The following is an 18636-nucleotide window of genomic DNA, read 5'->3' on the forward strand; positions in this document are numbered from 1 at the left end:
TTTGTTGGGCACATCATGAGGATGGACAAGCAGAGGTTGACTAAGAAGATACGGAATGCAACATGTCATACGGGAAACAACTGGGTGAAGGAAGTCAGAGATGACTGGAAGGCTGTAGGAATAAAAGAAAGGAATCTGCAGGCAGTAGTACAGGACAAGGAGAAGTATAAACTGTTGGTGGATGGTCACTGATGGCCGGGTACCAAAATCAAAGTTGTCTTAGCAGAAGAAGAAAGAACCAGAAGAAGCGAGAGGTATTGGGAAGAAAGAAGACGTGCAAAACAAGCCACTCGTGATCCTGAAGGGTCCTATGAAGCAGAAGAAGAAGAAATGTACAAGTGTGTATATACTCCTATTTCTTACATTACCAGGTGTGGGTTACCATTTGTTTTTACAATACGCCTGTCATACAGAGTTCTAACCCAGCCAGGACATCTACAAACTATATTTCTTCCACATGTAAAAGCACATAACACCGAGTGCCGAAGTCAATGCTACAACTAACGCTACCATATGGACTGCTGTGCAGGTGGCCGGCCGTAGTGACCGAGCGGTTCTAGGCGCATCAGTCTCGAACCGCGCTGCTGCTACGGTCGCAGGTTCGAATGCTGCCTCAGGCATGGATGTGTGTGATGTGCTTAGGTTAGTTAGGTTCAAGTAGTTCTAAGTCTAGAGGACTGATGACCTCAGATGTTAAGTCCCATAGTACTTAGAGCCATTTGAACCATTTGAAACTATTCTGGCAATGTCAGATATATTCACATAGCAACTACTTTCTAGTTTGAGTATTATCATTGTGGTAAATTTTATTTTTGTATCTGACATATTTCCTTATAACGTGACTGACACAGAAAGACTTCCGAGCAGAGTCCACTTTTTTTGGACAATAAGGCCTACACTACTTATTTTGCCTTTAAATTACATGTAATAATTTATACGGAAATGTAGCTATTTGAATTTACTGATTATTTCAATAAATGATTACATAATTCACTAATACAAATAATGCCGAATATTTTCTTCCGTAATTCATACGCCTCTGTTTTACGTTGAACAAAACTATTTCAGACTTTACGTCGGCTTGAAATGACTTAAATGTATGTAACTTACATCGCCCGACACTGTGCCGAAACTTACATTACGAACGACGGACTATCTACGTTAGTATTCCAAGATTCAATATGATGCATTCTTAAACAGAGATATCTGCCTTCCCTTGACTATATTCTGCAACAAATCATTCAAGATAGATCTACACTCGCATAAATTTACGCCGTGTGTAAGAAAGGTCTATATGTGTTGACAATTAGGAACCAAATTTGATTTTTTAGTCATAATATTACAGACAGCGAAGGAGATGCCTGCTTTTGGAATATTGACAGTTATCCTTTTCCGAATGTCCCTTGCGCATCTACATCGACATCTACATCTGTACTCTGCAAACCACCCCGAAGCGCAAGTACCAGTTATTAGAGTTTCTTCTCGTTCCATTCCGGTATGGAGAGCGGGAATGTCTCTGTGCTTGCTGTAATTATTCTAATCTTGTCCCACGATCCCTATGTGAGTGATGCGTAGGGAGTTTTACTATATTCCTAGAGTTATCATTTAAAGCCGGTTCTTGAAACTTTGTCAGTAGACTTTCTCTGGATAGTTTACGTCTATCTTCAAGAGTCTGGCAGTTCAGTTCTTTCAGCATCACTATAACACTCACCCACGAATCGAACAAACCTGTGAAAATTCGTGCTGCTCTTCTCTGTATACGTTCAGTATCACCTGTTAGTCCTATCTGGTATGGGTCCCAAACACTTCAGCAGAATTCTAGAATGGGTCGCACGAGTTATTTGTAAGCAATCTCCTTTATAGACTGATTGCACTTCCCCAGTATTCTGCCAATAAACTGAAGACTACCACCTGCTTTACCCACAAAGAACTTATGTGATCATTCGATTTCATATCCCTACAAAGTGTTACGCTCAGGTAAATGTATGAGTTGGCCGATTTCAAATGTGACTCACTGATATTATAATCATAGGACACTACATATTTTTCGTTTTGTAAAGTGCTGAATTTTACGTTTTTGGGCATTTAAAGCAAATTCCCAATCTTTGCACCACTTTGGAATCTTAGAAAGATCTTGCTGAATATTTATGTCGCTTCTTTCAGACAGTACTTTGTTACAGGTAATTGCATCAACTGCAAAAAGCCTGAGGTTGCTATTAATATTGTCCGCTAGGTCATTAACGTACAATATGAACAGCAAGGGTCGCAACACACTTCCCTGAGGCACACACGAAATTACTTCTACAGCTGACGATGACTTTCCATCCAAGATAACATGCCGTGTCCTCCCTACCAAAAAGCCCTCAATCCAGTCACAAATTTTACTTGATACCCCATGTGATTGAATTTTTGACAGTAAACGTAGAAGTGGCACTAGATCAAATGCTTTTCGAAAATCAAAAAATACTGCATCTACCTGACTACCTTGATCCAAAGCTTTCAGAATGTACTGAGAAAAGGGCGAGCTGGGTTTCACATGATCGATGTTCTCTGAATCCATGCTGGTTGACATGGAGATCAATCTGTTCGAGGCACCTCATTATGTTTGAGTTCAGAACAGGTGCTAAGATTCTAACAAATCGACGTCAAAGATAGTAGACAGTAGTTTTGTGGATCACTTCTACTACCCTACTTCTAGACAGGTGTTACTTGTGTTTTTTTTTCAACTACTGGGCACATTTTTTTCCTAGGTATCTACGATAGATTATAGTTAGAAGAGGGGCTAATTCAGTGGCAAATTCACTACATAATCTGATATGGATTCCATCGGTTCCTGGGGCTTTGTTCAATTTCAATGATTTCGGCTGTTTCTTAACACCACTGACACTAATACTGATTTCAATAATCTTTTCAGTGGCAATTCTCCTGGGTTTTCGTTTGTAAAAGAACATTTGAAAATGGAATTAAGCATTTCAGATTTTGCTTTGCTACCCTCGATTTCAGTTCCTGTCTCATTCACTTGGGACTGGACACTAATTTTTGTACCACTAACAACCTTTAAATACGACCAGAATTTCTTTGGGTTTTGTGAAATATAATTTGACAATATTCTGCTACAGTACTCACTGAAGGCTGCACGCATTGCTCTCTTGACAGTCTAAAAGTCTTTCATTCAGAGGTTCTAGGCGCTACAGTCGGGAACCGTGCGACTGCTACGGTCGCAGGTTCGAATCCTGTCCCGGGCATGGATGTGTGTGATGTCCTAAGGTTAGTTAGCTTTAAATAGTTCTAAGTTCTAGGGGACTGATGGCCTCAGAAGTTAAGTCCCATAGTGCTCAGAGCCATTTGAACCATTTCTTTCATTCAGCATCTCTCTATCTATAGCCTTATGCTTTGTTTTACACTAATTATGCAGTAGTCTCCGTTTCTTTAGAAGTTTCTTTACATTGACTGTATACCATGGAGAGTCCCTCCCATTATGAGCTGTTCTACTGGATATATATCTGTCCAGAGCATGGTCAACTATTCTTTTAAACTTGAACCGTTGTTCCTCCACGTACTCCTGCCCTGTGCTGAAAGTTCCAAGTTCCTCACTGAGATATGACACTACTAATTTTTTTTACCTGGTTTACTGAATATTCATATCTCTCTGCTTGAACCTTTGTAGGTTGGTAATCATTGTTGCCACAACCGCGTCATGATCCCTGATACCAGTTTCGATGTAGACCTCCTCATAGAGGTCAGGTCTGTTTGTTGCCATCAGGTCCATTATATTTCGATCATGAATAGGGTTTCTAACTAAATGTTCTAGGTAGTTCTCAGATAAGGCATTTAGTAATGTTTCACAAGCTGTCTTATCAAACCCACCACTAACAGAACTGTAGTTTTCCCAGTTAATTGTTGGATAATTAAAGTCTTCACCAACGATTACAGTATGACTGGGGAACTTACAAGTGAACCGGAGTTTTCTCTAAAGTTTTCGGTTACATCAGGCGGGCGGCAGAAGGCTCCAGTTATTTTATGTCCACTCCTGATACTGAGTCTTGCCAAAACAATCTCGCATGCAGCTTCAATTTATATCTGGGTTATTTGAGTTTCCCGTCTGCTGCGAAAGTACACCACCTTCATTTCCCATTAACCTATCCTTTCGGTATACACTTAAATTTTCCCCAAACGTATCACTGCTGTCGGTTTCAGGTTTCAACCAGCTTTCTGTACCTAGTATTAAGTGAGATTCACTGCTTTTCAGGAGCACTTCGAACCCCGGAACTTTGTTGCGAATGCTTCGGCAATTAACCACTAGGATTGTAATACTCTCATCAGCGGGAGGCGTTTCTTTAGATCTGACGCTTATACTACTGAGTTTCGTACAGCTGTAGTTTTCTTGACAGGTTGGAGAGTCGCCTGCCTAATCTAAAAAAACTTTTTAGCAAAGGGGAATACAGCTCATGTACTAAATGTGATCTGATGTCTATCATTCTTTTGCTTACGTCAAATACGTACCAGAACAAACCAACAATCAACATAAAGTACATCCACAGTCATCTACGATTGCAAATCTATCAGTAAACTCATACGAATATATGAGTGCAACTGTTTGTTGGGAAATGAATTGGAATGAACACACATACAGGCTGAATCATAGGTAAAATAGTTAGCAGACTTGGGGCGGGGGGGTCATTACTAAGATACTGAGAAAATATAATCAGTCTAAGAAGGAGACTGCACTCGTGTGACTCATCCCAGAATTGTGTTCAAATGTGTGGCCCCCATACTAAATATGACCAACAGAAGATATTGAAAGTAAAAAAGGAGGACGGCATTAATGGATACAAGTTCGTGTGACCTACAGTACAGCGTAACATAAATGCTGAAAAACCTGAAACAACTAACTCAAGGAGACAGACACTAAATATCCCGCGACAGGCAACTTGTGCAGTTTTAAGGAGCAATACTTCGCGGTCTAAGAATATACACTATGTATACGGACACCTGGCTGAAAATGACTTACAAGTTCGTGGCGGCCTCCATCGGTAATGCTGGAATTCAATATGGTGTTGGCGCACCCTTAGCCTTGATGACAGCTTCCCCTCTCGCAGGCATACGTTCAATCAGGTGCTGGAAGGTTTCTTGGGTAATGGCAGCCCATTCTTCACGGAGTGTTGCACTGAGGAAAGGTATCGATGTCAGTCGGTGAGGTCTGGTACGATGTTGGCGTTTCAAAACATCCCAAAGGTGTGCTATAGGATTCAGGTCAGGACTCTGTGCAGGCAGTCCATTACAAGGATGTTACTGTCGTGTAACCACACCGCCACAAGCCGTGCACTATGAACAGGTGCTTGATCGTGTTGAAAGTTGCAATCGGCATCCCCGAATTGCTCTTCAACAGTGGGAAGCAAGAAGGTGCTTAAAACATCAATGTAGGCTTGTGCTGTGGTAGTGCCACGCAAAACAAGGGGTGCAAGCCCCCTCCATGAAAAACACAACCACACCAAAACACCACCGCCTCCGAATTTTGCTGTTGGCACGACATGTGCTGTCAGGTGACGTTCACCGGGCATTCGCCATACACATACCCTGCCATCAGATCGCCCCATTGTGTACCTTGATTCGTCACTCCACACAATGTTTTTCCACTGTTCAATCTTCCAATGTTTACGCTCCTTACATCAAGCGAGGCGTCGTTTGGCATTTACCGGCGTGATGTGTGGCTTATGAGCAGCCGCTCGACCATGAAATCCAAGTTTTCTTACCTCTCGCCTAACTGTCATAGTACTTGAAGTGGATCCTTATGCAATTTGGAACTGCTGTGTGATGGTCTGGATAGATGTGTGCCTATTACACATCAAGATCATCTTCAACTGTCGGCGGTCTATGTCAGTCAACAGACGAGGTCGGCCGGTACGCTTTTGTGCTTTACGTGTCCCTCCCTTCACGTTTCCGCTTCACTATCACATCGGTAACGGTGGACCTAGTGATGCTTAGGAGTGTGGAAATCTCGCGTGCAGACGTATGACACAAATGACACCCTATCACCTGACACGTTTGAAGTCCGTGAGTTCCATGAAGCACCCCATTCTGCTTTCTCACGATGTCTAATGTCTACTGAGGTCACTGATATGGAGTACCTGGCATTAGGTGGCAGCACAATGCACCTAATATGAAAAACTATGTTTTGGGGGATGTCCGGATACTTTTGATCACATAGTGTACTACAGCCTTGTAAGTAGGGAGCCTATCACTTGCAGGGAGTCTACAGCTCGTGGTTTTGTGGCTAGCGCCGCTGCCTCTGAATCATGGGGTTCCACGTTCGATTCCCGACCGGATCGGGGATTTCCTCCGCTCGAGGACTGGATGTTTGTGTTGTCCTAGTCATTTCATCATCATTCAGGAAAGTGGCGAGACTGGACTGTGAAAAGAGTGGGACTTTGTACGAGCGCTAATCACCACGCAATTCAGCACCCCACAAAGCAAATATAATTATCATCTTTCAGATACAGCGAACCAAAAGCAGACTAATCACAGCACGCACAAAAACATCCAAGCAATCATTCTTCCCCATTCGAGTATGGAGCAGGAATAAATTCTCTTAATGTGTGGTGTAATGGGGATTTCTCTCTGTCATACACTTCATAGTGATTTGGTGAGTATAGATGCAGATGTAGATGCAGAATTACTCGCAATATCAACGTCTTCTCACTGATGTTATCTGGAAAGGTGGGAGCATGGGGAAGGGGATTGGGGGGGGGGGGGGGCGGGGATTTGCGCGTTAAACAGTCAACGATTTCATTCATATCACAGATCTTTGTTGTTGACAGAAGTACTCTAACGAGAAAGTTCACCAAGGATATCCAACGGTATTGGTAGAAGTTCTCTGAGGTGGCTTTGTGTAGGAACATAAATTGTCATAAAGGCATTCATATTACGTCAGTTCGACTTTTGTGAAATAAAATAATTGTTTCTGATAGACAAGAATTTGCGTACTAACTTGGTGATGATACACATCTTTTTTTACACAGAAGGTAAGATAAAAACTAGCTTGACATGTTTTTCAGAATTTATAAAAGTTTATTAGCAGCTTTCGCCAATGGTTCAGTGAGCGGGGGAATATTTCATTGCGACATGTATTACTGGGTTAAAGCAGCGATTAAAGATATTTTGCTACCTTAAGATATAGTGTGTTATAAACTACAGTCTGTGTCAGTAATATTTAGATGTCTCTTAATTTTGAGATGTAAACTTATTTAACGTCAGCATAAACATGCTGGGAATGCACTGATCACCGAAAATTAGTGTAGATGAATTAAAAACTGTAGTTTTAATGCAAAACAGTTAACTATCTCATTTGTTTCTGAATCAGCGCTATTGAAGTGTAGATTCTTTCGTCTTTCGTGCCTCTCGTGGAATAAATGCGAGACTATAAAACTAGAGATCTAATGGCTTATTGAGTATATTACACGATATTTTTAGGAACATTTTAATCCTTACAAAGAAAAAAGTGAGAATCAGGGGAACGGTTGACGCTACAACGTAAGTTTGTGAAAATCATTGAGAGACGTGAATTTGCCGCTGCTTTGGGTGGAGAGATTTGCAGCGTAGACGTTATGTTATTGTTAAGTTATCAATCCGGGGTTGTGCTACATCTCTGATGGCTCCATCGTGGACGAAAAACCAATCAGGGCCAGTTTCAGGGTACACGGAGTCCACAGAATCGATTAACTGCTGGTCCAAGGGTACCCAACCTGCAGGCCTACCTACTTTTTAATCTTTCTGATTTCCATTCAAAATGTGAAGATAACGTCTGATAAAACTAACAGATGCTATGCAACTGACTTTTCAACTTTAATCTATCAACAAAAACAATATAAGATCCCAAACTATCTATTGCAATTGACTTTTACTAGCTTCACGCACATCGCTAGATAAATCATTGAATAATAACTCTCCTTCATGAAATCGAACTAAAAGTTTACCTTCTTACGTCGAGTATACACTGAAACTGACCACGTGAACAGCCGTGATCTTATTTTCACGAAATGTACCAGATTTTTACCACCTCTCGAATTACGTACTACCTGGAAAATTCACAGTTGCCCCCCGTTGTAAGAGCTACTCGTACAGTCAATCTCGAAATAGATTATAAATTTATACAGCACACTTTGTAAAGTAAAAGGCATCATGTTATAAACGTACAACGTTTAGACGCATGGAAAGAACAAAATGTTATGAATCACTCCGCGCCGCACAGCTAAATATCGGGAGGCATGTTTTGGGAGAGTCCAATCTACTTGGTACTCGTTAGTGGTTGAAGCGGAAACCTAAGCCACATTGAGTGAGAGAGAATGAACACCGCCGTTACTGAATCGATTAAACATTACAGCATTTATGGTAGAGAAATATTTTGAAGTCACTGTGTCTGAAATCAAAATTGGTACAAAATGGTTCAAATGGCTCTGAGCACTATGGGACTCAACTGCTGAGGTCATTAGTCCCCTAGAACTTAGAACTAGTTAAACCTAACTAACCTAAGGACATCACACACATCCATGCCCGAGGCAGGATTCGAACCTGCGACCGTAGCGGTCTTGCGGTTCCAGACTGCAGCGCCTTTAACCGCACGGCCACTTCGGCCGGCGAAATCAAAATTCTTAAAAGAAACATAAAACAGATTCACAAAAACAGCACAAGTGAGGTAGATCATAGCTAACCTTGTCCGACCATTTCACTATGCAACCTACCTCATTTGGTGCAAGGTGTATCCGAGGAAGGTAGTACGGTACATCAACAACTATATCATAGGCGAGCCTACTTAGCTGGGTGGTTAGCCGGCACGGAAGCTCAGCGTGTTCGGTCAGAGAGCTGGTTGGCCTCTGCAATAAACAAAAAACGAGTGGAAGGATCAACAAACGAACTTTAACGGATGTCATGTGACGTCCGCGACGATCAAACACAACGATCAACAACGAACACAATGTGAGATTAAATAAAAAGAGTAGTTACGTGCTTGCCTCCCATGCAATGGGCCCGGGTTCGATTCCCGGCTGGGTTGCGGATTTTTTTTTTTTTCCCTGCTCGTGGACTGGGTGTTATGTCGTCCTCATTATCATTTCATCCTCATCACCGGCATGCAAGTCGCCCAATCAGACGTCGACTGAAATAAGACTAGCGCTTGGCGGCTGAACTTCCGCGAATGGGGCCTCCCGGTCAGCAATGCCATATGATCATTTCATTTCAGGCGAAGTATGCTAATAGTCTTAAGTAGCAAGCGTGACGCAAGTTTATAAAACAGCACGGAAGACCATAGCGCAAAAACATGCGAATAAAACTCTTCTGCCAATCTGTAATATATCAAATGTGGTTCAATGAAATAGAATTACTCGAAACTATTCTTCAAATGTTTAAAAATGCAAACAATTTTTATGTTAGTGATCTATTAGTTCCAATGTTTCAAAAATACTGCAGAACCGTGCTCACATAATCTTAAACAGCTAACAGTTAATATGCATGAACCTTGACAGCTAGGGGACGTGCAAAGTGTTTAAAAAGTAGTGTCACAAATTTCGTATAAGGGTACGTCCAGAAATTAATACCAATTAAGATATGGGCCGTTGATGATCTGCAGGTTACAGCCTCCATTTTATTTATGGATTAGGCAATATTCATAACTGAAGACATAGCAGATTATCACAAAATGCATTTGTGGGCAAATGCATATCCTGTAGCAACCATTGACGTGAACGATGTCGCTGTGTACAACCGATTTCTGCGCCTGCAGGAAGACGACTGTTGTTTATGCATGACGGGGCGGCACCCCATGAGCCATGTGTTTCTGAAAGAGTCGTGAGGCACTGCGAAGAAGAGCGTAATGACATGTCAGACTATGTGGCAACCACATGGAGCAATGTTATAGTGCCTGCTTCTACGGAACAGACAAATGAGACTGAGAGGACAGATTGGCCCCTATCTCAACGGGTGTTTATTTCCGGACATACCGTTACATTAACTTTTTCTCTAATTCTGATCCATATTATCTCCTGTAGGACTATATGACACTTCTTTTTAAACATCCTTTATGGTTAAACCGCTTACAATGAGACCAATTCTTGCAAAATGTCTCGAATGTGTGAGATTACCGAGGTTAGTAGACTCTTGTTATTTCTTTGTAAGATTTGTATTACTAGTCTGTTCGCGTCAAAGTCGGCACAAAAACTAGTTTAGCAAACAGAAATGTCAGTTTTCTCTATTATTTGATCGCTTCAGTATACCACGTCATGTACGACGATGAGATTTCTGCCTTCACCGTGTCACGCTAATTGATAACTACGCATTGTCCCAAATGGTGTGCGTCGTTAGAAATGCGGATCCAAATTCGATCCATGGCTCGTACGGGGAGTTGGAAGAACTTCAAACCATACAAATACCACTCACAAAACAAACTACACCCAGATGCGACGCACATGGCTGAAAGGCATCATACGTTTGTTTCATTTGTTGTTTTATCATGATGGTAAAGCAATGCGTAGAATAAAGTTGCAGCAACACTGGCGTATATAACAGCCGAAAAGGACTCTCAAAATGCACAGAATTATCATCTACCATTTAAATAGCCAATATAAAGAAGACATTAAACACTATTTCAACGCGTTATTTTCCCTGTGTAAATACCAGCAAGTGCAATTAAGACACCGTGAGGAACACAGCTTATTTTAGGAATATTGATTACACTCCCCCTCCTCCTCCTCCTCCTTCACAACTGTGATAGTGGGGGTACAGAAATCAATAGCTAGTGGAAGCGTCGTGCGACGCAGCGAAATGCAATGTGTTCATGGAATAGCTCTAGCAGCGACCACAGCCCTGAGCTGGGCGCTATGTTATTCAGTCCTGTGTCTGAGGAAGCAAGTTTTCTGGTGTAGAAGTCATGTGAACTTAATTGTGTAAGACCCAGCCTTATAAAGCAACGGATATCTTCCATTGTAAGTAGGTTTTGGCGTAGTAATATAAGTTCTTCTATCAGGCCTGTGTAGAATACATTTTTCTCTGCTGTAGACTCGCGCGATCTACGCTAAAACCTTTCAGGCGTTTACATTGTCGTTAGGCTCGTCGGCATTCTTCAGTACAATAGTTCCAAGTCTGTGCTTCCCGATAGCGTGGCAAGCACGTGACAGGAACGCAGCACGAATTTCACTGTACTTTTTCTTAGTTCAGTGGTGGAACGCTGGAGGACTACTTTATAGTAGCACGACTGGATCGAAAATACTGGTGAAGATTTTACCGCAAATGACATACTCTGGGCTTTAAAGCATTTCATTTTGCTAGATAACAGTTGACAGTGCTAGCAGCTACGTACATTTTATTTGTGTCAGTTGTTCAGTCACAGCTTATTATCCAGTTTCTGGTACTATTTTGTAGATGTCATTCAAGAACTGTTTAAACAGTGTTAACACTTTGTGTCTTAGCTTTCCTGAGAGTTAAAAATTTTTTTAAATTAAAATACCGTACCTTTCGGCACTAGACACTTTGGGTCACGTTCCTTTTTGCATTGCCATAGGCTTCTAATGAATCGTTTTGTAACGGTTTTTCATTATGACGCTTGTCAGTTACGCTGTACGCAAGTAACTGTTAAGTTGGCATAACAATCACAAATTGAGTTCACATTTACGAGTGCCGTATCCTTCGACAAAAAGAGGACTCGTTAATTTAATTAAACTTACCGATACCAATAATGTGATATATAAGCTCCACCGACAAAATTTCAGAGATTATTTAACAATATTGGTAGAGCGTTAATGAAAAGTATCGCAGTATAACCATCCAGAATATTTTTCGTCCTCAAAATGCAGTAGAATGTGAAATCATGCTTGATATCATCTTAAGTGATCTGGCGTCATTAGTTTCGTCGTCATCAAAATTATGCTTAGAAAAAGAATCAAAATTAAAACGGACTGCGATTTCGTTACACAGTTTCGTGAAAGTCGGAGAGGTAACAAAACGTGTTTTGAACAAACTTGAGAATTAGAATTGAATAATTAGAAGATGATAACGCATCTGAAATTCATGCTACGCTTGACTGATGTAATATCCTGCAAAACGCAATAGGCCTAAATTTGTGGCAGGACTGTGGTAATCGTTTTCTCATAATCCACAAAACTGACAGTTACACATGCAGCTGTACCATGTTGTTGTTGTTGTTGTTGTTGTGGTCTTCAGTCCTGAGAGTGGTTTGATGCAGCTCTCAACGCTAATCTATCCTGTGCAAGCTTCTTCATCTCCCAGTACTTACTGCAGCCTACATCCTTCTGAATCTGCTTAGTGTATTCATCTCTTGGTCTCCCTCTACGATTTTTACCCTCCACGCTGCCCTCTACTAAATTAGTGATCCCTTGATGCCTCAGGACATGTCCTACCAACCGAGCCCTTCTTCTAGTCAAGTTGTGCCGCAAACTTCTCTTCTCCCCAGTCCTATTCAATACCTCCTCATTAGTTACGTGATCTACCCACCTAATCTTCAACATTCTTCTGTAGCACCACATTTCGCAAGCTTCTATTCTCTTCTTGTCCAAACTATTTATTGTCCATGTTTCACTTCCATACATGGCTACACTCCATACAAATACTTTCAAAAACGACTTCCTGACACTTAAATCTATACTTGATGTTAAGAAATTTCTCTTCTTCAGATACGCTTTCCTTGCCATTGCCAGTCTACATTTTATATCCTCTCTACTTCGACCATCATCAGTTATTTTGCTCCCCAAATAGCAAAACTCCTTTACTACCTTAAGTGTCTCATTTCCTAATCTAATTGCCTCAGAATCACCCGACTTAATTCGACTACATTCCATTATCCTCGTTTTGCTTTTGTTCATGTTCATCTTATACCCTCCTTTCAAGACACTGTCCATTCCGTTCAACTGCTCTTGCAAGTCCTTTGCTGTCTCTGACAGAATTACAATGTCATCAGCGAACCTCAAAGTTTTTATTTCTTCTCCCTGGATTTTAATACCTACTCCGAATTTTTCTTTTGTTTCCTTTACTGCTTGCTCAATATACAGATTGAATAACATCGGGGAGAGGCTACAACCCTGTCTCACTCCCTTCCCAACCACTTCTTCCCTTTCATGTGCCTCGACTCTTATAACTGCCATCCGGTTTCTGTACAAATTGTAAATAGCCTTTCGCTCCCTGTATTTTACCCCTGCCACCTTCAGAATTTGAAAGAGAGTATTCCAGTCAACATTGTCAAAAGCTTTCTCTAAGTCTACAAATGCTAGAAATGTAGGTTTATCTTTCCTTAATCTATCTTCTAAGATAAGTCGTAAGGTCAGTATTGCCTCACGTGTTCCAACATTTCTACGGAACCCAAACTGATCTTCCCCGAGGTCAGCTTCTACCAGTTTTTCCATTCGTCTGTAAAGAATTCGCATTAGTATTTTGCAGCCGTGACTTAGTAAACTGATAGTTCGGTAATTTTCACATCTGTCAATACCTGCTTTCTTTGGGATTGGAATTATTATATTCTTCTTGAAGTCTGAGGGTATTTCGCCTGTCTCGTACATCTTGCTCACCAGATGGTAGAGTTTTGTCAGGACTGGCTCTCCCAAGGCCGTCAGTAGTTCTAATGGAATGTTGTCTACTCCCGGGGCCTTGTTTCGACTCAGGTCTTTCAGTGCTCTGTCAAACTCTTCACGCAGTATCGTATCTCCCATCAAGTACATCGCCCTTGTATAGACCCTCTATATACTCCTTCCATCTTTCTGCTTTCCCCTCTTTGCTTAGAACTGGGTTTCCATCTGAGCTCTTGATATTCATGCAAGTGTCTCTATTTCTCCAAAGGTCTCTTTAATTTTCCTGTAGGCTGTATCTATCTTACCCCTAGTGAGATTAGCCTCTACATCGTTACATTTGTCCTCTAGCCATGCCTGCTTAGCCATTTTGCACTTCCTGTCGATCTCATTTTTGAGACGTTTGTATTCCTTTTTGCCTGCTTCATTTACTGCATTTTTATATTTTCTCCTTTCATCAATTAAATTCAATATTTCTTCTGTTACCCAAGGATTTCTAATAGCCCTCGTCCTTTTACCTACTTGATCCTCTGCTGCCTTCACTACTTCATCCCTCAGAGCTACCCATTCGTCTTCTACTGCATTTCTTTCCCCCATTCCTGTCAATTGTTCCCTTATGCTCTCCCTGAAACTCTGTACAACCTCTGGTTTAGTCAGTTTATCCAGGTCCCATCTCCTTAAATTCCCTCCTTTTTGCAATTTCTTCAGTTTTAATCTACAGTTCATAACCAATAGATTGTGGTCGGAGTCCACATCTGCCCCTGGAAATGTCCTACAATTTAAAACCTGGTTCCTAAATCTCTTGTCTTACCATTATATAATCTATCTGATACCTTTTAGTATCTCCAGGATTCTTCCATGTATACAACCTTCTTTTATGATTCTTGAACCAAGTGTTAGCTATGATTAAGTTATGCTCATTGCAAAATTCTAGCAGACGGCTTCCTCTTTCATTTCTTAGCCCCAATCCATATGCACCTACTATGTTTCCTTCTCTCCCTTTTCCTACTGTCGAATTCCAGTCACCCATGACTATTAAATTTTCATCTCCCTTCACTACCTGAATAATTTCTTTTATCTCATCATACATTTCTTCAATTTCTTCGTCATCTGCAGAGCTAGTTGGCATATAAACTTGTACTACTGTAGTAGGCATGGGCTTCGTGTCTATCTTGGCCACTATAATACGTTCACTATGCTGTTTGTAGTAGCTTACCTGCACTCCTATTTTTTTATTCATTATTAAACCTACTCCTGCATTACCCCTATTTGATTTTGTATTTATAAACCCGTATTCACCTGACCAGAAGTCTTGTTCCTCCTGCCACCGAACTTCACTAATTCCCACTATATCTAACTTTAACCTATCCATTTCCCTTTTTAAATTTTCTAACCTACCTGCCCGATTAAGGGATCTGACATTCCACGCTCTGATCCGTAGAATGCCAGTTTTCTTTCTCCTGATAACGACGTCCTCTTGAGTAGACCCCGCCCGCAGATCTGAATGGGGGACTATTTTACCTCTGGAATGTTTTATCCAAGAGGACGCCATCATCATTTAACCATACAGTAAAGCTGCATGCCCTCGGGAAAAATTACGGCTGTAGATTCCCCTTGCTTTCAGCCGTTTGCAGTACCACAGCAGTAAGGCCGTTTTGGTTAATGTTACAAGGCCAGATCAGTCAGTCATCCAGACTGTTGCCCCTGCAACTACTGAAAAGGCTGCTGCCCCTCTTCAGGAACCACACGTTTGTCTGGCCTCTCAGCAGATACCCCTCCGTTGTGGTTGCACCTACAGTACAGCTATCTATATCGTTGAGGCACGCAAGCCTCCCCACCAACGGCAAGGTCCATAGTTCATGGGGAGAGGAGCTGTACCATAGCCTCTTTAATTTCCTGCATTCCGTCACAGTCTGCGCCTATTAGGACTTCACCCTTTTTCCTCCCTCCCGATAGACTTTGTGAGTTACTGGTATTCTGTTACCATCTATACATACCGTAATGACTGTACGATGCTCTTTGTTTACTTCCTACCCACTACACCAAAGTTGAATCTATTTCTATTATTTTAGTGATGTTTTCATTCTTTACTATGTCCGTTATTGAGGTTTATGCAACACCTTATGCATTTCCATTGTGCATAGCCTTTATTTCACTTTGTTGGTTAGCGACCACGCTTTTGCACCAAGCGACACAATTCTGTTCACAAAACGCTTGCACAGTCACTTCTTTTTTTTTTTTAACTTTTAGATACCATAATTCCATGATACTGGATGCAGCTACTTAATTATGGCTTTTGCGTTTGAAATTTTATTTCGTAATGTGACACTTGTATGAAGTAGTCCTATATGTTCACTGGAAGTATGACTTATAAACTAATATACAAGTCATACTTCGTGTGAACATATAGGCCTACTGTGTTTTTTTTCCCCTCCACCATACTTTACTCATCATAGCCTATCACTTATTTTCTACACATATTACTTACATCTTCTTCATCTTCAGCTCCAATTGGTTGGTTGTGCACAAACAGTATACTGTATATACTCCCGTAGCTTACTCTTATGATCCATATTTTGACATTTCCTCCTCCAAGTTTTAAAGACTTCATCAATACATGTTTTGAACAACACAAGAGAGATGCAAAATCCTTGACGTACAATCTCTTGTTAAGAGTAAACTCTTCTGTCATACAGTTATCTATTTTGACTCTACTTCTATTGCCCTTTCTATAATGTTTCACTGCACTATTTTAAACTGAAGATACTTTTTTGTCACACTGAGTACCATCAGTCTGTCATTGGAGCACTGTCATAAACCATCTTCAGATCAATAAATATAATGTGCATTCCCCATCTGCTGTTATTTTTTCTGCTAGTTGTTTTAGGCAGAATTTGTTGTTAGAATGATCTTCCTCCTCTAAACCCACTTTGCTCTTTCAGATCTTCCTGCTATTCTATCTGTTTTACAATTTGTCCATTGCAAAGCCAGAACATCTTTACTGTTGAAAAAGCATTAGCCATCTAAATGAAATACAAAAATTCTTGCAGATGTATGCATTCAGAGAATTTTAAAGCTTCATGAGAAGACCATCAGATGCAAAAGAAAACAAACACCATGGAAATCCTGAAAGAACAAATTCAAAGAATTTAAAACATTAACTGCACCAAGTTTCTATATATATGAGGCAATATTTCCTTTAATGGTAAATTGTACAGCACCTCTAAACAGAGGTTTTCATGACCACAACAAAAGAACTAGAGAAAATTATCATATATCAAGCAAAATGTTGAAAATGACAGATAGGAACACCACAAATGCAAGAATTTTATTTCATAATAGACTGTCATTTAGCGTAAATGAACTGAGCACCTACAAAAGAAAACTGATGGATTATCTCATCTCTGGATGTTGGTATAAAGCGAAACGGTACTTGCAGGAAAATCCATAGGACAAATGTAAAGTTGAAAGTGAAGTAAAACACTTCCTTTTCCTTTGGAAACAAATTTACTGAAAGATGGAAAGGAAAACAAACTGCAGTGCTTAAAATACAGAAGAGAACTTACAGACTAAGTGTATTTTGGGCAGATATGAATCCATGAGTTTTCATTATGTATAAATGTTTAAATTTTCTGCAGTATTGATAAACATACATGATCTAAAAAGCTAGTTTCTAGTTTATATGAATGTAAAACTTGTTTTATTATTGTCAGCAATATGTCATAAACGAACAACTTGGCTTTGTTTACTGTCCTTGCGTATCCGGTACTGTTGAGTAAATTAATGTTGGGTGTTAGCATATATCATCACGAGTGTATTACTACTAATGATTTGTTAACATAATGCAGTACAAAAAATTGTTGTTGTATACAATGACAGATTTCGAAGAAATATTACACTGAAATAAACTGGCAACATGACATACCTAATATCATTGTGAAATATGATCCATTGACAAAAAAATAAACTTAACTATAATTATTATTTTGTAGAAACTGAAGAAATGTGTAACTATCACATTAATATAAAAGGCTTTATATACAAACAGTCTAGGATTACATGTAAGTTACTGAAACTGAAAATTTATTAACCAAGTGATCAGTTTCATTTGTGGCACAATCTTCATAAGACCAATACCTCGTGACGACGGCTGGGAAGAACGGTAACGAGCAACTCACTATGTAGCGAAAATAAACACTTTAAGCAGTGTGTATTTTATGATAAACCCATTGAGCAGTGTTTCTTGTCTCCAGCCATCATCATGGAGATTGAATGGTACCATGATCAAAACCAGTCACCAGATTTCTAAGTTGTTCCTTTTGTTGGTCACTAAGCGCTGTAGCTTCCCTCACTTTAGAATCTACCTCACATTCAAAACCCTAATCCTCAGTCTCATCAAAATTTATATTGTCATCAAACACCTGGTGAGTATGTGTGCATTGAACCGGGGACCTAGAAATGAGCTTCGTCCAACCGGAGCCCTCAGTGGTTCACAACCCCACAACAGGCCACAGCAGTCCACCCACTCCACCACCACCACACACCACACACCGAACCTAGGGTTATTGTGTGGTTCGGCACCCAGTGGAAATCCCCCCCCCCCCCCCCCCCCCCCCCGCCTCCCCTTGGAACATCTCATGCCAGATGAGTGTAAACCCAAATGATTGCGTGGCAGAGTAATTATGGTGTGAGCATACGTGGAGATAGTGTTTGCACAGCAATCACTGACATAGTGTAACTGAGGCGAAATAGGGGGAACCAACCCGCATTCGATGAGGCAGATGCAAAACCGCCTTAAAAATCATCCACAGGCTGGCCGGCACACTGGACCTCGACACTAATCCACCGGACAGATTCATGCCAGCGACCAGCATGCCTTCCCGCTCGGGAAGCAGAGCGTTAGATCGCACGGCTAGCTGGATGGGCTAAACACTTGGTACTCGCCTTGGTTCACAATGTTTTTCAGATAGTTACAACTTTTCCTACAGTTTAGAGAAACAGAAATTAGTTTTCACATTAGTATTATTTTTAGGTTCTTTAGCATTCCATCCAAAACAAGCCTCAACTTTCACTA

At 40.7% G+C, this 18636-nt stretch overlaps 1 protein-coding gene across 2 annotated transcripts in view; it reads left to right on the plus strand.

Annotated features, from left to right (window-relative positions):
• Window positions 1-10811: 10811 nt before the first annotated feature.
• The window catches only part of LOC126419185 (armadillo repeat-containing protein 2), a 175352-nt gene continuing 167527 nt past the window's right edge, over window positions 10812-18636 (plus strand). For both annotated transcript variants that reach the window (XM_050086317.1, XM_050086318.1), the window contains exon 1: window positions 10812-10973. The gene's annotated coding sequence lies outside the window, so the exon portion shown is untranslated. The remainder of the gene's footprint in view (window positions 10974-18636) is intronic.

This window comes from Schistocerca serialis, chromosome 9, assembly GCF_023864345.2.
Source record: "Schistocerca serialis cubense isolate TAMUIC-IGC-003099 chromosome 9, iqSchSeri2.2, whole genome shotgun sequence".
NCBI classification, from domain to species: Eukaryota; Metazoa; Arthropoda; class Insecta; order Orthoptera; family Acrididae; genus Schistocerca; species Schistocerca serialis.